Below are 24,015 nucleotides of genomic sequence, written 5' to 3'. Positions count from 1 at the left end.
GTCTGATGAACACAGCATATTCACTACGAGAAACGCTTTAGTGAATTTTGCCAATTAATACTAATCACTTTACACTGCATATATGAATACACAAACACACATCCCCATATACCATAACCAAATTCATTAGAAATACTTTATAAAACAGTGTCAGAGCAGACAGCATTGCAGCCTCAAATGTCCCTTGAATGGCCATTGATTCAGAGTCACTCATCTTCCATATTTCCTTGAACACTCCAAATACAATCCATCTCTACAGCTAACTTTTCTGGATTGAAGAGGGTGGGTGGGATAAAAGCAAAAAAAGACATATGGGAGCGGACAATTAGTCATTTCAAATTTATCTCTCCTGTGCCTTTTTGTCATTACTGTGAGTTGTTCTGGAAATTCTGAAATAAGCAACACATTTATGTCAAGGTTTAGACTGGTGCCTACTCCGAACGGCTGTCATTTTAGAAAGCTTTTGCTTCAGTGAAGTCTCTCCATGACTCTTAAGAAATTAAATTTGACCCGTGACTGGTCACTGAGACACAAGCTACACTGCCAGTGTTTTTTAGGTCCCCCCAACCCCCGTCACCTGAAAGTCTATAAATTTGTTTTCTTTATGAACTGCATTGCATATCACATACATTTTTCTCTATGGTAAACAGAAAATGTTCTTGCATATTAATATTTTTTTCTAGCATTTCATCCAGTAATGGCATCTGATAGTATATACTGCAACATCTCACAATCCCAAAAAATAAAAAGCAGATTCAGGATGGCTGAATAGATTGTGAACTGCGTGTAGTGTCTTTCATGGTTAACATCATTCTAAAGTAAATTTCAGTAACCTCACCCCACGTTTTTACAATTAAAGGTCTGAGACTTAAGTGACTTTTTTTTCCCCAAGTCAATCAATAAACTCCCTGCGGAATATGAAACCTCACTCTTTTTAATCTTCAGCACAATTCACACTCTGAAAACAGATGTGAATAAAAATCTACCGTTAGTAGCAATTTTTAATAGCATTTTTATCTATTATTTAAGATTTTTTTTGTAATTTATGAGAAATCTAAAAATTAAAAACATGAATAATAAATAGGATAAAGATCAAGGATCCAGCTTGGTGGGTTGCGACCCATGCCAGTCATTGTCTGCATGGAGTTTGCAAGTTTTCTTCCTGTGTCTATGTGAGTTTTCTCCAGGTGGTCTGGTTTTCCTTCATTATCCCTTCATTATAACTGGCAACTCTTAAAGAAATACGCCACCCAAAAATAAAATATTCTTACCTGATATTAACCCCATGCACTTTGTAGTGATGGGCAAAAAAATCTTTATCTAATGTTTTCAAACAGAATGGACATTTAAAAAAATGTTTGGATTATAATAGAAGACTAAAGTGACCAGTGTTGCTCATTGGCAAACAATCTGAAAAATGTCCATGAAGAAAGGAGAAAAAGAATCTCACATTACTTGTGCTGCATAATCCACTTATGTGTCAAAATCCACTATAGAACCCTGTGACATTATATACTATTTTCATTTCCATTCTGCATAAAAACATGAGATTAAATTGTCTTTTCAGCTATCATAACAAGCTACACCCTTAAAAAGACTGACTCTTTAATAGAATTTTATTGATCTTTATTGGGTTGTGTGTTTCCTCATAGAGCCGTTGCTTGTAAAAGCACCATTTCATTCTGGGATGGATTCTTTGCATATGAAGTTGGTTCTTCGTGACTTTAATAACTACTGAATATGTGGAAAAAAATATTTAATGTAAGGTAGACTACCAAGCAGCACACTAACAGACAAAGAAAACCTTGACTTAGCCTGTGTTATTGTATGCAGTGAGAGTCCTTTTAAAAATAATTTTAAAGTCATGACTCATTGGTATTTTTCAAATATATTACCATCTATTTATAATCATTTATTGTATGCAGCATGCAGCACATCTAAATAAATAATGGTTCTTTCTTTAACCTTCATGTGGATGGGTGTTTTGAGAACCAAAATGGTTTCCCTATGGTATATCTCTGAAGAACCAAGAGTGTACATGGGATAGGTAATATACAAAAATGTCATTTTTGGGTGGAATATTCCTTAAACCTCCGTGAGTGTAGGTGTGAATATGTGTGTGTGATTGTACCCTGTCATGCACTGAGGTCCATATCAGGGTTCGCTTCTTGCTATGTGCTTGATACTACCAGAAATGGATCTAAGCTCTGATAAGCCTGAATTAAAATTAGTGGGTTGAGATTGTCATGTTGTTTTATATAACTTTTTTTTTTATAGCAAGGACCATTTGTGTCTAATTATTTCATATACCATATACAGTATATTACATAGTTGGAATTTGAAATTGAGCATGTCTGTTAATACTTATTTAAAAATAAAATAAATTAATATAGTATTCAAAAAGTAAGTAAATTAAAATAAACAATTATAATTATTTATATTCAGTATAATTAATTATGAATACTTTTCATAATCTGTACAACTAGAAACATCAATAGCACAATTTGTTTTATTGCATATATTTTCTCACAAACTGCATACTGTAGTAATCTTACAGGCCGGAAGTGATTTTAAACAGGTGTGCATGCATGTTCTGATCTAAAATCCAATGGTTAACTAGTGATATGTTACATAAAAAAATATCTAATTATACTACCTAGGATGTTTCTTTCAATTCAATATTTTATGACTTAAAATCAAGATTAATTTTCATTCGACTGCAATCTATGAAGCACCTAAAGGTGAATTTTCAGCCAAATCACAGAAGAAATTAGAATCAGTATTACAGCAGTATGTTAGTCAGTCCATATGCTTAATAAAACAAAATGTATCATTTAAGACATATACATATATATATATATATATATATATATATATATATATATATATATATATATATATATATATATATAATATTAAAAATTTGAAAAACTACAGAAGAAGATTGGAGTGTCCTTGTTCTAAGACTGGCAGATGTCACATTGCCCAGAGTGGGACATGAGTGACAGACATTTTGCAGCTGATGAAATGAGAAGGCAGAAATTCAAGAGGACCTCTGGGATTTCTGTGGTCATTTCAAACCAGCACAAGGGCAGGGCATGATGTTGTGCTAACACAAGGCTGGATGCTATTACTGCAAACTGCTGCAGAATCGACATTTTTAAGAAAAGGGGGGGAAGGGTCAACTTAGCTTTAAATGAGATTTGCTAAATATAATAGAAATGATGCAAATATTGGTGTATACTAAGCTTGAAAAAATCAATACCACACACACACAGTACATACAGTAAATACTGAAATATATGTATATGTGAGAGTGTTTTGTTGACTTTTTGCCACTCTGCAACAAACAGCATTTTTAAATTACAAAAGCTATACCGTATATTTCACAATAGTAAATTGTGAACTTTCATGCTTTATTTTAATGCACAAGTAACTGAAATAATAAGTAGTTATTATGTAATTACAATAGGATTGGTGGATTGTTAGCTATTTGCAGAACCTCCTGTGGATAAATAAAATTCAATAAAATATATTAATTCCATTTATTTATTCAACATGCTAAATTACTGCCACCAAGTTTGACTGGGGCCTAAGATCATATGAAGCATTAAAGTAGTTTAAAATAAAGTGAAATGGAAATTAATTAGTCAAAACAAACAATGCATCTATTCTGCATAGCGGTTAAATAGCATGATGTGCATAGTTCAAGTCCAAGGAGGGTTCTTCTCAAGCTTTTTAACACACTGGTGTGGGCTCATCTGGAGTCCTGTTGGCAGTTGTGGTCTCCAGGCTACAAAAAGGACATAGCAGCATTATGTCCATGGAACCAACCCATCACACGGCAAACTCACACACGAGCATTCACTTCACTAAGTCAGGATTAACTTCCAAGACATTTGAGCTATGACAAAACAAATTCAAATTAAAATAAAGAAAAGATTCCCAGATTTTTAAATATAACACACACATCTATCTATCTATCTATCTATCTATCTATCTATCTATCTATCTATCTATCTATCTATCTATCTATCTATCTATCTATCTATCTATCATATCACAAATTGTGGGCCAGATAAAAACTTGTTTGTCTAAATAAACTTTAAAACTCAGACTAAAAGGAGGTTATGCTAAAGCTTTATACACACTAGGCAGACCTCACCTGCAGTGTTGTGTAGTTTTGGTCTCCATTCTACAAAAAGGACATAGCAGCACTAGAAAAGGTCCAGAGAAGAGCAACCAGGCTGACTCCAGGGCTACAGGGGATGAATTATAAGGAAAGATTACAAGAGCTGAGCCTTTACAGTTTAAGCAAAAGAAGATTAAGAGGAGACCTGACTGAAGTGTTTAATATTATGAAGGGAATTAGTCCAGTGGATCGAGACTGTTATGTTAAAATGAGTTCATCAAGGATACAGGGACACAGTTAGAAACTTGTTAAGGGTAAATTTGCACAAACATTAGGCAGTTTTTCTTCGCACAGAGAACCAGAGACACATGGAATAACCAACCAAATCACAGGGTAGACACTAGGACTTTAGGGACTTTCAAAACTCGACTTGATTTTATTTTAGAAGAATTAAGTGGATAGGACTGGCAAGCTTTGTTGGGCTGAATGGCCTGGTCTCATCTAGACTGTTCGAATTTTCTAAAAGATCAATTTTAATTTAAACATTCAGTAAAAAAAAATGCATTTGAATATACACATGAGCTTTCCAGCAGAAAGTAATAGCCTGAATTCTGTATGCTTCAGTTATTCATATTTTATGACTTTTCTTCTCGATCTCGGTGTACAAACAAATTAAAAATAAAAAGCTGTGAACTAGCATACATAAATGATATTGCCAGGTGTGCCCACAGATATAAGAATTTACATGCAGTGGAAAAACTTAACAAACGTGTTTAGTCTCAAGAGAATGCTAAGCTGCAAGACTGCATTGTGGCGCTCTGTCCTGTAAAGCATGTCAGGCTCTACAGGGCAAAAGCTATGGAAAGCAGGTAAAATCATGACATTTTAGTAAAGTCAAGAACTCCAAAGAGCAAAACTGGAGAAAGGAAGGCAGACACAACAATCAAGCTAAGCTATCAAAAGCACAAAATCAAGGCAGAGTCCAAAAAACGTGCAAACGGTGATGAATCCAAAACACTAGACCACAACATTCTAACAATGGGCAGCAATGAAAAAGAGACTTTTGGAAGGGAAGCATGCCCAAAACTACATTAAAAATCTCTAGTAAGGTCCCCTTTGTTTATTCCCAGTGTTCATCCCATCACCTGACTAAAGCAAAATTAACACTGTAGAGCAAAAGGCACTGACAGTTGCGGCTGAGGCATAATTCTCAGAAAACAGGGCATTTTGCGGAGTCTCTCCTAACCGTTAAAACATTATAAAGATAAATTCACAACCAGGAGTACAAGTCAGTTTGGAGTAAGCAGACAGAGTCCACATAACATTTCACTGAATTCTAGTTTATTACCAAAGTAAATAACAACAAAAACCTTGCCATTTATTACTAGTGCAATTTCATACTTTGCAGCCAAGTATAAGGGAGCAGGATAAGGATCAGCACCTTCCATTTGGAGCTTATGGTTCTCAGCCAGAACAGGGTGTAGTGCCCCCACTGGGCTGGGGAGGAGTTGCTACTTCAAGTGGAGAAATTTAAGTATCCTGGGGTCTTGTTGTTGATTGAGGGAATAAAGGAGCTGGAGATTAACAGGAGGATCAGAGCAATGTCTCCAGTCATGGTGAAGAGAGAGAGCTGAGCTGAAAGGCAAATCACTTTATTTACTGATCAATCTACCTTCCTGCCCTTACCTGCGATCACAAGCTTTGGGTAGTTACTAAAAAACTACATCATGGATGCAAGTGGATGAAACGAGCTTCAATTGCATGGTTTGTGGGCTGAGCCATAGAGCACAGACATTCAGGTGGAGCTCAAAGTATAGCCACTGACCTTCTGCATTGATAGGACCTAGTTGAGGTGGTTTGGGCATCTGATTAGAATGCCACCTGGTGAAGTGTTGTGGGCATGTCTAAGCAGAAGGAGAACCTCAAGATAGATTCACAGCACATTGGAGTTAAATCTCTCAGCTGGCCTGGAAATATACCTTGATATTCCACTGGAGTAACTGGAGGAGGTGGGGTGGAAAAGGAATGTCTGGGAATCTTTTCTCAGACTGCTGCCTCCTCTGCATAAGTAGCTAAAACTAGACTGATGGATGGATGAATGGATGTTGGAAATAAATCCAGAAATATGACAGTTGGTATAACTGAAAACTAGATGTGGAAATAACTTCCACAAATTAAAATATTACTAATGGCATAAGATGAGAAAGAAATGATAACATAATCAACAACCTATTTATTTTGGTGCAGTTAGAAAAAATAGAAAACTTAATCCTGGATATTACGAAATCCATTGAATTCATTTCAGGTTAACAAGGGGCTGATGCCTACTGCAGAAACATTGATGACAAGAAATAAACCAGCCATGAATAGGGCACCAGTCCGATTCACACACAATGTGTTATAATCACTAACTTTAAAAAAAATTATTATGCAAGTTCTAGCAGAGTTTCTGGCTAATTGTGGATCGATTATAGGGTTTTGACAAGCGGAGATTCCGAATGAGGCTTGTTTTTGTGTTTTATGCTCCTTAACAGCGTCTAGAAATTGTTTATAAATTTCTACAACACCATTTTGTCTTTCTTTCAGGTGCTGCCATTTTGTGGCTCTCATTGCTATTATGCATCCTCCATTTGCTAGGGACATCTTTACAGAGGTTTTGACAGGTCAAAGATTTACAGGTTGGCTTGAGTGGCAATGTTTTATCCAAGTTTAATGGATAAAATGCTGTTCTTAAAGACTTTCTTTTTGATTATTTCCTGGTTAACAAATTTTTGCCCTTGTTCTTGACCCTAAATTTTTTTTGCGTGTTTTGGTTCCAACGAAACATCTCTTTGATACCCAGTTTTGATTTTTGTGTCATTCTCTCTGACTTTGATTTCCAGGTTTAGTTTTGGTTCTGGCTAAAAGGTCATTTTGATCTCCCGTTAACAAAATTGGCACAAATCTTGTGTCATGTTCATCTCTTGGTCCCCTCTCGTTTAAAATATTATCTCCAGTCTTCAAGATAGCACACAATGGATTAATCTGGAATCGCAAAATAACCTAACCTGCAGATTTCATGAACGTGGGAGGAAAACCATGTCAAGAATGATTAGAAAACAAGAATATATCCAGTCAAACTACAACTAATTTTGGAAAGTGACAAAGATATAACAGCATGTTTTATTAAAGAAATCCTACCTAAAAGCACTATTTGAACAAGATTAGTTTTACAACAGGAGGTGGGGTAAAGTAATTATTACTGGCGGAATTCTGTAAATTTAGTTGTGTTTGAATCACTCAAATGGTGGAATTTTATTGACGTATCAGTTTGCTCCATACAAGTTTAACCTGAGGTTACTTTTTACAGACTATTTATAGAAGTTAAAAGGCTCCGTAATCTTTACTAAGACCTGAATGTGCAGTCCATAAAGAGTGACTGACAGATGGGACTAAAATCAAAGAAGTTGTCCAGTAACAATTACTTTACCCACTCCCTTGTGTAAAACTAATCTTGTCTGGATGGGGCTAAAGTCACAACATGAAAACTACTAAACACAAAAATTCATAATCCAAAACAAAAACCAGAAGTCAAAGACAGATAATTTTCCCTGAATTCTTGCTAAAAAAGTTAAAAATTTTAGAAGTATTATCTTTTAAGTGAAAACAGCACCACCATCTTTTATAACTGATATAGCCTCACACATTGCACACAGGATGCTATTACTATAAATAAAATGGCAGTAATCATGTGATTCTGTTGACAAAATGGTAGTGGCCACAGAAAAATTATAAAAATATAGTGTTGCAAAACTCATAGTGTGAAATACATCAAAACAAAACAAAAATAAAAATTTATTTTACAAAAAAAAAACCCAAATACTTACAAAAGGATATGCAAAAATATATGGAGGAAAACCAGAAAATGGAGAACAAATGCTAATAAAACTGTAACCGAATGCCAGATTCAAACCAAAGACCTGGGACTGGTAAGGCAACAAAAGCTAAACACTATGCCGTTATCTTTCCAAAATTAAAAATGCAAAAATAAACTAAACCTATTTCATATATGTGGCAAATGTCACCATGCATTGACAAAACCTCCACCTCTTTTTTCAATGATTATGATTGGTAGTGGTGGAAAATGACACTGTTTTATACACACTTGTTGATCATACGATCAGAAACGCTGTACTAATACTGGGGCTTAACACGGCAAAAGCCTCCTCGGCTCCGCTTCCTTCAACAGCCAGTCAACCCCTCTGCCGGTCACTCCAGCTCCTCTAAACTGCTCAGCTGGAGCGACCGCTTCCAACAGCCCCCCTCCGAGAGTTGGCCAAACACTCCTCTGGGGCTCTCCTACCAACTTCTCCTGCACCGGCTTTCTCCTTCCTGCTGCCTATTTCTCCATTTACCTCTGTTCCCGTTCTTTCTCACTCTTCTTTCCTTCATCCTTTTTCTTTTCTCTCTTTTTTTTCTCCCCCCTGACCGCCTTGTGCTTCTATTATATGATCCGGGGACGTGGATCAGGTGTGGCAATCAGCAGCTCCCGGTAACAATTACGGATGCGGACGAATCCTCACCTGTGCACTTAAGCGAGGACTGTCCACATCACAAATTCACCCGGGAACCGCTCCAGCCACACTACCATGCCCCCTCTCTAAGCCGTGAGTACAACGATTATTTATTTAAAAAGTGGCCTTTGATCTCAGCTGTGGACACGCTATACCACATCGCCATGAAAAGGCGAGTCATAGACCACTATCTGAGAGTCATACGGAAGCTTATTAGGGTACAGAGAAAAGACAAAAAATAGGCACACAATGGGAAAAAAAGCGGAAAATGTCAACTTTAATCAAGAAATTTCCACTTTAATCACATAGTTTATTTTGTCATTAAAGTAGAACATCATAAACTTCATCTTAAAATTGTTTACTTTACTAGTTTCTCAAATACCATCGTTATGGAAACGTATGTATTGTATGTGTTCTTCTATGAGTTCTAAGTGTGTGAATCACTACATGCTTCTTAAACAAGCTTTCTCTTCCTCCGACAGGACACAGAATCCATTACATTCATGATATTACAACTCTTTGAATGAATTAAATACTGAGATGTATACTTGATATCATTTTCATGATGATAAGAATGAAAGCATGTTATTAAACATGGGAACACAGTGGCCCAGTGATAGTGACGAGCTGGCGCCCCATCCAGAGATTGTTCATGCCTCACGCAAGATGCTTGCTGCGCCGTGTGTGACCTTCGATGAAATACTTTATTGTAGCAGTACTGTCTCCTTCAAACGTACTAACCCCCAATTCCTGTCCTTCCTTTTCTTTCTCCAAGTAACCAATCGCCACACAATCAGCTCTGTAATGGATGTTAAGCCATCTGTAAGCTTAGATCGCTGATTCTTCAAAACTTTTAAGGTACATTGAAATATCTTCGTAGTACACGTTAAATTATTCTATCCATCTGTCCATCCAGTGTCGCACCAGTCCCAGCAAGCATACAGTGCAAGGCAGGAACAATCTCTAAACGGGGTACAAAATCCTTGCTAGCGCTGCAACACCGTGTCCTCACATGTTTAATTATTAACAATATAGATTATTTAAGTGATGTTAACATTTTATCTGTATAATGTAAAAAAACACTTTGCTGCATTTCATCTTGAAAATGATATCATCATCATATGTAAATATCCATCCATTCATCCATTTTCCAACCCGCTGAATCCGAACACAGGGTCACAGGTGTCTGCTGGAGCCAATCCCAGCCAACACAGGGCACAAGGCAGGAATCAATCCCGGGCAGGGTACCAACTCACCGCAGGACACACACAAACACACCAAGCACACACTTGGGCCAATTTAGATATGCGCTTTATAAAGTGGCTCAGGTTGTGCAATGTTATAACTGTATCGCAAGTTTACAGTGAGGTAACTGTACAAACAGTACAAACAGTTCTAAAAGGAGCACTTGATGGACTGATTGAGTGCATTTAGAGCTCTTGGGATGAAACTGTTTCTAAACCGCGAGGTCCCTAAAGGAAAGGCTTTGAAGCGAGTGCCGTATGGAAGCAGTTCAAATAGCGCATGGTTGAGGCAGCATATGCTTGATGCTGTATACCGATAATTCTCTTACCGATCAGCTGCTTGAGAGCTGTGATTCCACACTCAGATACAATGGGATAAAAACTTGAGAGTAACAACGCTAAAGCAGCTATGGTATTTGGAATAGTTTGACCATTCTGTGGACCATTATATTGTTACAGGTTAATTACAATCAGATGCCTTAAACTAATAAACAATACACGGTTCATTTCAGTGTATTTGATAAAGCTGTCAGGGATGTGCATTTAAAAAAGAAAGGGAAACCACACTGCAACAAAAGCCAGTTTGCAAAACCGAGCGGAGAACTTGCGTACGCCAAAGATTTAGCCGCCGTGAAAATGTGCGTGGCTTTATGCCAAGTTTAGCTTTTATACATTGCGATGTGAGCATGGAAACGGGCGTAAGCAACATTTTATTTCGTACGCACCATTTATACATGAGGCCCCTGGACTGGTGACAGAAGGCAGGTTGGATGTATGGATTCATGCTGTTGGTGCCAAATTCTGACCCTGCCATCTATGTGCCTCAGCTGAAACTGAGATTCATCACACTGGGCTTTTCCAGTCCTCAGCTGCCCAGTTTTGGCAAGCCTTTGCCTATTTGTAGACTCAGCTTTGTGTTCCTGACTGAGAGAAGTTGAAACCGATGGGATCTTTTGCTTCTGTAGCCCATCTGTCTCAAGGTTCAACATGTTGTGCATTCTTTATTTCTATATTTTCTTTTGCTTTTCTGCTCACCACAGTTGTACAAAGTAGTTATCTGGGTTGCCGTAGACTTTCTATCTGCTCAAATCATTCTCCTCTGACCTGTCATCAATAACGTGTTTCTGTCCACAGAACTTAGCCTCGATGAATGTTTTTTGTTTTTCGCACCATTCTCAGTAAACTGTAGAGACTGTGGTGCGTGAAAATCCCAGGAGATGAGTGGTTACAAAAATCCTCAAACCAGCCTGTCACAGAGATCCCGTTTTTCCCCATTCTGGTGTTTGATCTGAAGCTCCTGACCTGGATCTGAATGATTTTATGCATTTTACTGCTGCCACATGGTTGTCTGATTAGATAAAAGATAAGCAGATGTACAGGTGTTCCTTATAATGTAATCAGTGAATGTACATTATGGCTTTCATGAGAATAAAAATGAATTATGATTTACAAACTGAGCAGGAAACTGAGGGGAAAAAAACATCGATACTCTGGTGTAGGAATTAGTACCTCACAAATGGGGCCACCTTTAATTCAAAGTCTGTAGTACCGGAAAATGGTGATAATATTAGAGAGTAATAAACAATGCACTCTTTTTGCATTTTGCTCTGTTAGATTTATGACTAAACACCAACCTTAATTAATAACTCTAAGAGGTTGTTACATATTGTATATATTTATGTGATTGATGAGGAGATCAAGTCTTCTTTCCATTTAATTAAGTCTTAAAAAATACACTAGTTTTTATTAATGCTCTCTGCAGAATACAATAATTTGCAATCAGGCTGTTGATTTGCCATCCCCGATTTCACAGAACATCCATTTAACAAACAAATAAATAAATAAGATTTGGCAAACGGATAAAACCGAGTTACGTGGGTGTATGTTAGGGATGTTAATTGAAGCCTGGACTGATTTTATGAAACATGACTGGAATCCATGAAGTCTTCTAACCTCTGCTTCCGTCTCCCTTTGCTACACTGCTGTTTTTGTACATTCCCAATGCCCAGGGGAGCAGAGAGAATACCTTGATTTCACCCGTCTTTCTTTTCTTTTCTTCCTAAGACAATCAAAATTAGGTGCTGAGAAGGCATTCTGAACATAAAAAAGTAACAGAGAATTCAGATTCAAATACTCTGGCTAAATGTCACACCACTGTCTTTTTCTCTTGTTCTTAGTGCAGTTACCTTTTAAAGGCAGCCGAGGAGCCTTTGATTATTAGTGAATGACAGCGATGAGAAAGAGGCCTGCTTAGAGAAGGATCATTGACAGCTAGGTGCTATGGCTGTTCTGCTGTAATTAATAGCGAGTGAGGGGGGATTTGGGGTTTTGCAGCGCTGTAAAAGTTTTCCCACATGGCTAAACCCACGGTCAGCAGACGTTAGGCAACATTAACTGCCTGTACATTTCTCCAGAGCTCCAGAGGAAGCGGCTTGGCACTAGGGCTCCATTTCCAAGAACCGTGGGACCACAAGACATCACTGCGTACCTTTCATCTTAGCTGAGATTTGGAGAGGGTTCAGACCACAGAGGCTCCTTAATTCTCACTAATTCATTTGCGTTCCTGATTCAGTTGGCTTGGGATAACCTGAGAATGATAATGAACTTGTGAGAGGAGTGCATAGTCCCTTGCCTTTGAATGTGCTCAGAATGGATTGAGGGCTTTTCAGTGAATCTTTCAAGAGGAGACGAATCTTATTAGCACTGATTGCCAGTCATGAGATGTCCTCTAATAAGGGTGCTTATACTTTAACACTTGCCTGCACAAACCAGGCTCGAACTAAAACATTAGCTTAATGTTAAGTGGCTCTGCACACACAAGATTGGAAGGGCAAAAACAGAAGTTAAGAATATGCAAAAAAGATCTCAGCTCTTTCCACCACATTGCTCATGGGCTTATTGGTGTTTAATATTTATTACCAATAGCTGATATACATCTGCACTCCGAGGGATCACCTTTTTATTTAAGGTAAATTTAGGCAGCTCTTTTTTTTACATATTGTATTGATTTACATTCTTGAATGTCAATATAATGATGATTGTATTCAAGCTATAAACAAACAAAAAAAAAGGTTTCAGATTACTTTCTTTCTTGCTAGGCAATTATGATTGTATCAGAATAATCGTTGCTATTTTCTGAAATAATGTGCACTAGGAGACACAACTGCTAAAAGGGGGGTCCCCAAACCACAAAGAAATGAGAGTACCCTAGCATGGGAATGGTGCTATATAAATAAAATGTATTAGTATTAGTAAAATAGACATTCTACCTAGATACACTACCAATGGTTCTTGTCAATTTGTCTTGTGACAACATTTAGAAGTGAATTACAGCTTTAAAGAATTTTTTTTTACATTTTTTATTTTGTAACTGTGGCTGGGAAAGCAGACTAAGGCATACAGCCACAAAAAGGTTGAGATACCACTCTGGTAAGCCCTCAGTAATAATAAAAACAAAAAAGACAGCTGCCAAATTGATCAAAACAATACAGCATATTCTTAGGAGCGAGGCAGCAAAGTATCAGGAGCTCTGTCCATCTAGGGTGTCAGCTTAACATCTGATGCCACCTTCTAGGAGAAAGGGGCGCAGCCTTCTCTGGGTGTTGAGGCGGGGTTAGGCATCCTCATTGGGTGTGGAAATAGAAGATAATGTTAGTTTTAGCATCCCCTCTCATCTCAGGGTATAAGTGGTTACCTCACCAGAGCCAGGAAGTCCCCTGGCGCATATGCGGGACAATGTCAAAGCAGGATTCACGTCAATTTTGAAGCATCCCATTGCTATGAAGAAACTTCCTTGATCAACAAGCTACAGTTGTGCTTGAAAGTTTGTGAACCCTTCAGAATTTTCTATATTTCTGCATAAATATGACCTAAAACATCATCAGATTTTCACTCAAGTCCTAAAAGTAGATAAAGAGAAACCAGTTAAACAAATGAGACAAAAATATTATACTTGGTCATTTATTTATTGAGGAAAATGATCAAAAATTACATATTTGTGAGTGGCAAAAGTTTGTGAACCTCTAGGATTAGCAGTTAGTTTGAAGGTGAAATTAGAGTCAGGTGTTTTCAATCAATCGGATGACAATCAGTTGTGAGTGGGCACCCTGTGTTATTTAAAGAACAGGGATCTATCAAAGTCTGCTCTTCACAACACATGTTTGTGGACGTGTATCATGGCACGAACAAAAGAGATTTCTGAGGACCTCAGAAAAAGAGTTGTTGATGCTCATCAGGCTGGAAAAGGTTACAAAACCATCTCAAAAGAGTTTGGACTCCACCAATCCACAGTCAGACAGATTGTGTACAAATGGAGGAAATTCAAGACCATTGTTACCCTCCCCAGGAGTGGTCGACCAACAAAGATCACTCCAAGAGCAAGGTGTGTAATAGTCGGCAAGGTCACAAAGGACCCCAGGGTAACTTCTAAGCAACCGAAGGCCTCTCTCACATTGGCTAATGTTCATGTTCATGAGTCCACCATCAGGAGAACACTGAACAACAATGGTGTGCATGGCAGGGTTGCAAGGAGAAAGCCACTGCTCTCCAAAAAAACCAAACTCGTCTGCAGTTTGCTAAAGATCATGTGGACAAACCAGAAGGCTATTGGAAGAACGTTTTGTGGACGGATGAGACCAAAATAGAACTTTTTGGTTTAAATGAAAAGCGTTATGTTTGGTGAAAGGAAAACACTGCATTCCAGCATAAGAACCTTATCCCATCTGTGAAACATGGTGGTGGTAGTATCATGGTTTGGGCCTGTTTTGCTGCATCTGGGCCAGGACAGCTTGCCTTCATTGATGGAATAATGAATTCTGAATTATATCAGAGAATTCTAAAGGAAAATGTCAGGACATCTGTCCATGAACTGAATCTCAAGAGAAGGTGGGTCATACAGCAAGACAACGACCCTAAGCACACAAGTCGTTCTAACAAAGAATGGTTAAAGAAGAATAAAGTTAATGTTTTGGAATGGCCAAATCAAAGTCCTGACCTTAATCCAATCAAAATGTTGTGGAAGGACCTGAAGCGAGCAGTTAATGTGAGGAAACCCACCAACATCCCAGAGTTGAAGCTGTTCTATACGGAGGAATGGGCTATAATTCGTCCAAGCCGATGTGCAGCACTGTTCAACAGTTACCGGAAACGTTTAGTTGCAGTTATTGCTGCAAAGGGGGGGGTCACACCAGATACTGAAAGCAAAGGTTCACATACTTTTTCCACTCACAAATATGTAATATTCGATCATTTTCCTCAATAAATAAATGACCAAGTATAATATTTTTGTCTCATTTGTTTAACTGGTTTCTCTTTATCTACTTTTAGGACTTGAGTGAAAATCTGATGATGTTTTAGGTCATATTTATGCAGAAATATAGAAAATTCTAAAGGGTTCACAAACTTTCAAGCACAACTGTACATATGGTAATACAACCCATGACTGATTTTTAAGCGTTTCATATGTGCAAACAGTCATCATCTGCCTTAGTCAGCTTGTGAAAAAAACATTTTTGTCTGTAAATCTGCCAGGTGCTTTGGTTATATGGGCATAGGTTTTTCTTTGCTAGGTGCAAAAAGGATGGAGAGGGAATCATGGGAGGAAGTAGATCCTCAAGTCCAGGACAAAGTAGGAGCGACAGGGTCCTTTGCTCAGTTTGACACTGTACATAGTTCATGATATTTCACTTGTTTTAACCTGTTCTTTTCTTTACAGTTTTTACTTCTTGCCAGGTTCAAGTTTCTTCTGTTATAAAAAGTCCTTCTTTTGGCTCTCTACATTAGCCACTCTCAAGCATTCTCTTCTCTACCACAAAGAGGTCATTAAGATGAATTACAAGGAGAAAACAACCCCAAAATTAAAAATACTCAAGTCATTACATGGGCCGTGAAATGTGTGTGAAAAGTAAAATGTGATTTGGTGCTAGAGCTTTATTGTTTGGCTAAGGCTTTAGAGGTAAAGTCATATTAAAAAAATTTAAAAACAATTTACAAAATAAATATAAGCTTTCACATAAAACTGACAAAAAACACAAAAATGAATGCTTGAGTGAACAAACTAAACAAATGTGGTGAACACAAAACTGCCAATAAACTTCTTGAGTGAACAAAGTAAAACCCATTATAAGTGAGGCCAGTAGCTGGCAATTGTGTATAATAATAACCGCTAATGTAAATGGATATCAGAAGAAAACAGTTGCATACGGTAGCACAATTTAAAAGAATCCAACTGTTTACCTGGAAAAATTCTATTTGGGAGAGTCCCATCATAAGATTAAAATGTATGTGTTTCATTTGTCACAGTATTTTTTTTTCTATATATTTCTCCTTTTAGCTGTACAAACACTTGTGTACGAACTAAAAAAAATGTCAGTAAAAAATGTATGAGCAAAATACTGGACGATAAGACAAGATCAACATCAAACCAGGTTCATACGTGGAAAGTCAGAAAATCGTTTGCCTAAACCAAAATGCTATCACAAAAATCAAAGTTCTTAAAACAAAAAGCTAGTATCTTGTACTGGGAGCCACAGAATAAATCACATGTAAATTCTTCAGTGAATTCTAATCTAATCTTGGACAATTCAGCAATGCACACACTGATTCTTATACATCTGCACGGATGAAGTCACACTCCACACATTCCTGGTGGCTCATGGGAAATATCACTATAGCAATGAGCCACAAAGAAAGACACAAAATGATTAAAAAAAAAAAGTGGCCGTGAATAATACTAATAAATTAATAACTTGTGAAAGTAGCCCTCTAACAAAAAAGAAACATCAAAAAGTAATATGGGTAAAAAACAAATCCACTTTATTTTAAATACTTACATACAGACCATGAAAAATAAAACACCTTAAGTCCAACAGTAACAGAAGCATACCATACCTGAGAGATACACAATGATCCAAGAAGTGCATTGCTAGATGAATAGTTAACCTAATTTACTCTGGGTCCCTCTAGTTCTATCATGTTGAAATCGCTTTTTGATGCTCCTCTTGACACTTTTTATAATCTGAAAATACATGGAAGAGGCTGTGTATTCCTGTTCCCAACACAAACTCTCAAAGGACCCTACTTATGACATCTATTGTTTGAGGAAAATGTCATGTTACCATCGCAAAGTACTTTCAGTGATTGACCTAATCCTGCACATAACTTCACATTACGCCCTAAATCCATGTTGCTTATACTTTAGTGACTGAACCAGTGAGTCTTCAGATCAAAACCTTTCTGAAAATCACATAGTTTATTATATTGAACTTTTTTCTTTTGCTTTTTTTTCAGATTGTAGTGTATTTCTAATATTGGATCTAAAGTGTATAAATCTATGCTGACTATCTGTTAACCCACCTTGGCTGAGGAGATTTTTCCATCTTGCCTTTGATATGGTAATCCTTTTGATTAATTTACATGTGATAAAAGATATGCTAATTGGCCTGTAATTACCAGGGTTGGCCAGGTTCCCTTTTCCATAATGGTGACTACTGTCTAGTGCTTATAAATTCATTAGTGTGTATTGGAAGAAAAAACAATGCATACATATACATACTGTTTAGATAGATAGATAGATAGATAGATAGATAGATAGATAGATAGATAGATAGATAGATAGATAGATAGATAGATAGATAGATAGATAGATAGATAGAACAAAAGTGCAATTATGTCAGTGTGTCCATCAGAGTGGTTACTGATTGTCAAATTAGATGCAACACCAACCTCTGCCTTAGGGTAAATTAGCTCTTTAATATCCTTATATTGCTGATTCTCTCAGTAGTTTCAAACTATTAATGTATATTAGTGTGATATCTTAAATCCATGGTGAAATACATGATTAATATACAGTGCACTTGCTTAGATATTTTTTTGAGCACTGGAGGGTTATCTGACTTGCTAACGGTTATGCAATAAATTAGGAGAGAGAGAATAAATAGATGGTGGGCTGTGACTCGCCTTTTCACGTCAACTTTGATATCTGACCACTTCTTTTTTATTTTAGGCACTGTGCAACTTTCTGAACTTGAACTTTCGAGTGTCTCTGCCACACTATCACTCTATCAATTTCCTTTTGTTGCTTATACCACTGCTTAAGCCAACACATAGTATGTTTTTCCTTGCCTCTACTTCGTATTTGCTGATATTCTTCTTTTTTACATATGCTTTTGGCATTGTCTTTTAACAAAATACTGAACGGAAGGGGCTGTTTATATTGATTTGCTTATCAAATAGGTGAAATTCGGGGAGGAGTCAGGATGGGGCTGTAGGCATGTGCATATGCATTAAAATTCACGTTGATTTAGATTTATAAAGGGAAAGTCCATGGAACTTTGCTTACTCACAGTTTTATGCATCTGAATTTTTTGTGAATACACACATTTCTAGTTTTGTCCGTATGCCATGTTTTAGTGTGAATTCTGTGCACGCCATTATGCATGAGGCACCTAAAGTTAATTTTAAATTTATTACAGCCTCTCCTTGGTTTCTAAAAAAAATGTAAACTTTTGATACTACAGGGGATTTAGAAGTCAGGCAATTTAGTCATTACATTAGTTTTTGTATTTGCTAATGGTGTTTTCCCACAACAGCATCTTATTTTTGCTATGCCCTCCAGTGTCTTTAGCTCTCATAGTTAGTTAGTGGCATTTTCATGGGTTGTTGGTTGATGTCTCCTGAAAGTCACACTGAGAGACATCATTGGTGCAACAAGAGATTATTGTCTAAGTTTCTGGATACAACCTAATGCCTAGTGGGTTTTTTTGAGCATTTTAAAGAATTTTTGTTTTTGAAATCCTTTCTGTTCCCTGAATAAGATTAAATCTAAAGATTCAGCGTTTCTACTTAAGAATTTCGTCTCACATCCTAGGAGTTGCTGCTAATTTTTTTCTTACTGGTTCTGACCTTGCTTAGTTACTCTTCTGCTTTACTCACCATTCAAAACCACAACTACTTTGTGTAGTCCATACAGTCCCATCATAATGCATTACTTTTTCTCACTGTGTACAAAAACTATCATAGCTACAATAAACTCCTTCACACAAAATGGAGACACATGAACATAAAGCTTATTTGTTTTGCTAATAGGAAAGCTTCCCCTACGTGTCATCTGATAATTCTTAACGGCTGTCATGGTTTCTATTTCAACTACAGGGTTCAGTAGTTTCTTACAGATTACCCCAACTCTTTAGTCCTAAATACACCCTAATTTCTTAATTTCTACTGGTGTCCACAAGCCCATGATTCATGGTTAAGATGAAAGAATTTGACTGCATCTTCTTTATCAATGCCTTTGAGAATTTTGAAGACCTGGATTAGGTCCCCAACTAGTTTTCTCTGCTTGAGACTAAATAGGCTTAATTCTCTTAGTTTGTCAGTTTTTCCAGAGTCCCACACCTCTTTGTGTAAAGGAGGACTTCCTGGCTTCAGTTTTAAATGCACTTCCCCTTAATTTCCACGGATGTCCTCGAGTACATGAATCACTCTTAAGCTGAAAGAATTCTGCTGAATCTACTTCATCAGTGCCTTTGAGGGTACTGAAGACCTGGATTAGGTCACCTACTAGTCTCCTCTGCTTGAGACTAAGCAGGTTTGATTCTCTCAGTTTGTCAAAGTATGACATTTCCTTAAGTCCTGGATTCACCTTGGTTGCTCTTCCTCTGCACAGTTTCAAATGCTGCTATGTTTTTCTTGTAGTGCGGTGATCAAAGCTGCACACACGACTCCAGGTGTGGCCTTTGTTTCTTCATCAGTGCTGTTAATTGATTTATTTTTCCCTTTATTTAATTTGCCATGTTTTTTAACACTCAGTTCTCCAAATTGCTTCTTTTTACCATAAATGGCAGCCAAACAAAAATGAAATGTGAAATAAGCCAATAAATGACCGGCTTTAATCAAGGCCTCAAATTCCAACTAATTTCACTCTAACTACTTTCTTACTTAGCAACCATTTCTTGTTGTTTATTCCACCTGTTATTTAATTCCACGGCTTGTTGATGCTCTCATTCTTACACAGCACACATTTCTAAAACTCTTCTGTTGTCTAAGGGTACCATGAAAATGTTTTGTGGACATAAACAGATCAACATTACTGAGACCTACACCTTTCTTTATTTTCAGGTATTATATAATGGACACTGGTCAGCCAGTCATGAGTTGGTTTGTTTTGTATCTCATTATTGTTTGGCTGCTAATTAAGGAAAGAAGAAGTAAGGAGTATGAGTCTTAATTAAGAAGGTAATTAAAAAAAAGGCACAATTAGTAGCAAAAAGTGCTCACTAATTAAGGAAATAGAATAAAAACCTACAGCCACTGTGGCCCTCCAGGATCAGAGCTGGACGTCCCTGCAACTTGTTCATTACATACAGTGAACATAATGTCCCTTTATATTCAGCAGTTTTTATGATTTTATTTACCCCATTAATCGGTTCTGCACATTATTAGATGATGAAAATGTTGTGTCAACATAAGCTGTTGTGAAATGATCAGACTCAACACACTTAACAAGGTTTGGAGCAGCCACCCGTATATTATCTCTGGCTGCAATAGGTTTGGTTTTGACGACAGAAATGTTTTTGTTTGAGTCCAGACATGAACTGCCTGAGGTTTGGGAAGATGGTGGTTTTAAGTGGGAAGACCAGAAGTGATGTAGGGGAACCGGAAGTTGCCTTCTTCTGACATCGTCAAAGGTGCCTGAACCGGAAGTGACCTCAGCCTAGGCACTGGAACCGGCAGTGTTGTTGTTTCAGGCGCCGGAACCGGAGGTGACGTTGTCTTAGGTGCCGGAACTAGAAGTGACGTCTTCAATGATTGGTCAGACAGGTTTTCCTGCAGCTGGTCTGTAGAGATAACAGAAGATTTAGCGCACCCTGCCACCCCCTGGCCTGGCATGGAATTACCTTCACTTGGTCCATACAACATCCTCCTACTCGCATGTGTGTGACACTCTGAAATCCTGCTTAGAAGCTGCTTCCTGTAGAACAGCGTCTCCCATCTTGTATTATAATTGACGTTCCTTTTGCTCACGTGTAGCAGTTTGCATTTTTCTGAATTGAATTGCACATTCCAAGTGTTTGGCCAGTTCTGAAGCTTGTTCAGTGCTTCATGGTTGACCACACCAAAGCCAAAAATAAAATGTCATGTCATTTTCTAACCCAGGTAGTCCTGAACAGGGTCACAGGGGCCTGCTGGAGCCTATCCTAGCAAACCTAGGGCACAAGGCAGGAACGAATGCTGGACAGGGTGCCACACTCACACACCAGAGCTATTTTAGCATCCCCAATTCACCTAACCTGCATGTCTTTGAAAAGTGGGAGGAAACTGGAGCACCCAGAGAAAACCCAAACAGACATGGGGAGACCATGCAAAGTCCATGCATGGAGGACCCGGAACGTGAACCCTGGTCTCCTTACTGCGAAGTGATAGCGCTACTGCTACACCCATAAACAACAAAATAAAAATGAACATCTATCCATCCATCCATTTTCCAACCCGCTGAATCCGAACACAGGGTCACGGGGGTCTGCTGGAGCCAATCCCAGCCAACACAGGGCACAAGGCAGGAACGTATTGTCCTCCTCTAGTTTAGGCATATCACTTATAGCCCAGTTTATTCTTCATAGTTTAATATATATGATCTAAGCAGCTTCATGTTTAAATTTATCTAGAATACAATGACTATAATGAGGTTATTTTTTTTTTCATTCTTCACTATTAAGATGTAAACGATTTTTAAGAACATTTTATTCATTTTAATAATCCTTTTTTAATTATGTCTGATTTAATTGTTAGAAATGCAACAATGCCTTCATGAAATTAAATACAAGCCTCTGCGGTCCCTATCAAATGCTTTCTTTGGTCCAGTGAAACTATAAGTCAATTTCAAAAATGTCTGGAGATTTCCAAGTGAAGAGCTTTTCCCATGACGCCTCGAGGCCGCTATAACAAAAAGCTGGCATCTAACTAACCCAACATCACAATTAGCTATGTACAACCGTCAGCTTTAAAGACATTTACACTTTAATCTCCCTAGATTTTAAAACTTCTGGTTTTCTTTCTCTACAGTAATCACATAACTATTTTTCTTTACATATTGTACTTTGGTTTTGTCAGTTGCAAAGTGTTTGTATTAACAACAATAGATTTTAAAAGTGGCCAGTTCAGTATATAAATGTCTTTTTATTTATTTATTTATTTCATTTCTTTTGGCATTAGGAGCTATTAAAGCGTGACACTGCCTAATAACTGAAGCTCAAATATCTTATTCTTATTATTTCTGCATTGCTCGTCATTGTTCAGATTGTCAAAAAAGTGGATATGCAACATTTTTTCTCCATTGTAAGGCAATAAGGTTTACGGCATTGAAGGGCTCATTAGAGTTTGTTTATCCAAATAGACGTACACCATGCCAGTATACGTTCGGAGCCAATCAATATTGTTGTGTTATGGAGCGTATTGAGCTAATCATAAAATGTATTTTGATTGTGTCGTTTTCACATGACCTAAGTAATTGACCTGCATTGAAATAAAAATGGTTGAATGCCAAAGGCAGAGTCTGGTTAAAGCAATGGATGGCACTGATCATTAGATTGAGTCTAATGTTTTATTTAAATATCAGTACACATTCATAATGGATACATGCAAGGTAATGATTATAGAAAATGAAGACTATTCGTACTTACATAGAAATCATTAAGTTTGTTTTTTAAACACACTTTATGATATTAATAATACAATTTTAATTTAAGCAAAAACAAATGTCACCCAAGTCATTAATTTAAGCAAAAAACTAAGTCATGTTTAAAGTTTCTATGTTAGGAAATATTGTATAAAATCAAATTTGTATAAAAAAAGTGATGTGTATGATTTTTTTTTATGTATAGATGAGCACCTCAGATACCTCACTTACTTGTCTTATTTAAGGACTAGATAATAAACCAAAAATCAAATCAATATACATTTTTTCCAGGTATTCTGCCTAGTACAGTACATGGAGACACCGAGATGGTCCTCATATTCCCAGAACAGTTACAGTACATGTGTGCACAGAGAGCATATCAATGGCAAAAATCTGTTTGCTACCTATAGAGGTTACATCTGATTAGAGTCTCTTTGTGTCTCTTGTGACTGCTAAGCAGACATGTGCATTGACATATACTGTAGCATCACAAAATGAAAAGCATATGTAATGAATGCAGGGGAAGAAGGTTTATAAGGATTAAAAAAAAAGAACAGGAAAGGAAAATGCTTGGCTTAGGCTGTGCGTTTTATCAGGAGCTGCATTCTCAATCTGTAAATCATTGAAAGCCTCATTTAAAGCAGGGCGTAAAAGAAAAGGTGTCTGCATTATGTTAAAGTCAATGAAGAAAAACATTTAAAGTCCTGTACGTTCGGTCACACGTGATCACACCAAAAACAGAACAAAGATTTCCTCCTTGTACATTCTATTATAATAAAAACTGTAGTGCTTTGCATGAACATGTTAGCTGTTAAAAGTGTCTCACTGCAGAATAAAATGATAAATATAAGTTTAAAGAGAAAGGACAAACACCAGAGGTGAGGAATTGCAGTCCTCAAGGGCAAATGTGTCTTCTGCTTCTCATTCCAGCTTAAAACTCTCAATTAACTTAATTGATCTCTTTGTTAATTCGGTTAGACATACCATTTTTTTATGCTGGGTGTTACAGATGATGGTTTTTAAACGTGTATAAGACTTTCTACAATACAAATGCCTCAGAGTATTGCTGAAATGATCACAACTACAGCAGGCTAATTCTTTTAAATAAATGAACATAAAACAGCACATTAAATGTGTTTTATATGTGTGCATGCAGATCACATTGAATAAATGATATTTCTGGGCAGTATTCACTCCTGTTGTTCCTCTGTTATGATCAGACTGTAGAGTATGCTGTAATCAGGAATCATCATGAAGTCAGACATGGAACGGCAGATATAAGAAACACTCCTCTGTTCAGGAGAGTGCTTCATGGCACAGCTGTCTAGGAAAGGCACTATATAAAACAAAACATTGATTGATTGACATTGCTTTTAAGGTGTGCCCGTTTAGTCAGCACTCATATGTCTATTA

This window comes from Erpetoichthys calabaricus, chromosome 8 (genome assembly GCF_900747795.2).
Source record: "Erpetoichthys calabaricus chromosome 8, fErpCal1.3, whole genome shotgun sequence".
Taxonomy (NCBI): domain Eukaryota; kingdom Metazoa; phylum Chordata; class Cladistia; order Polypteriformes; family Polypteridae; genus Erpetoichthys; species Erpetoichthys calabaricus.
Note: the sequence above shows the minus strand (reverse complement) of the source record.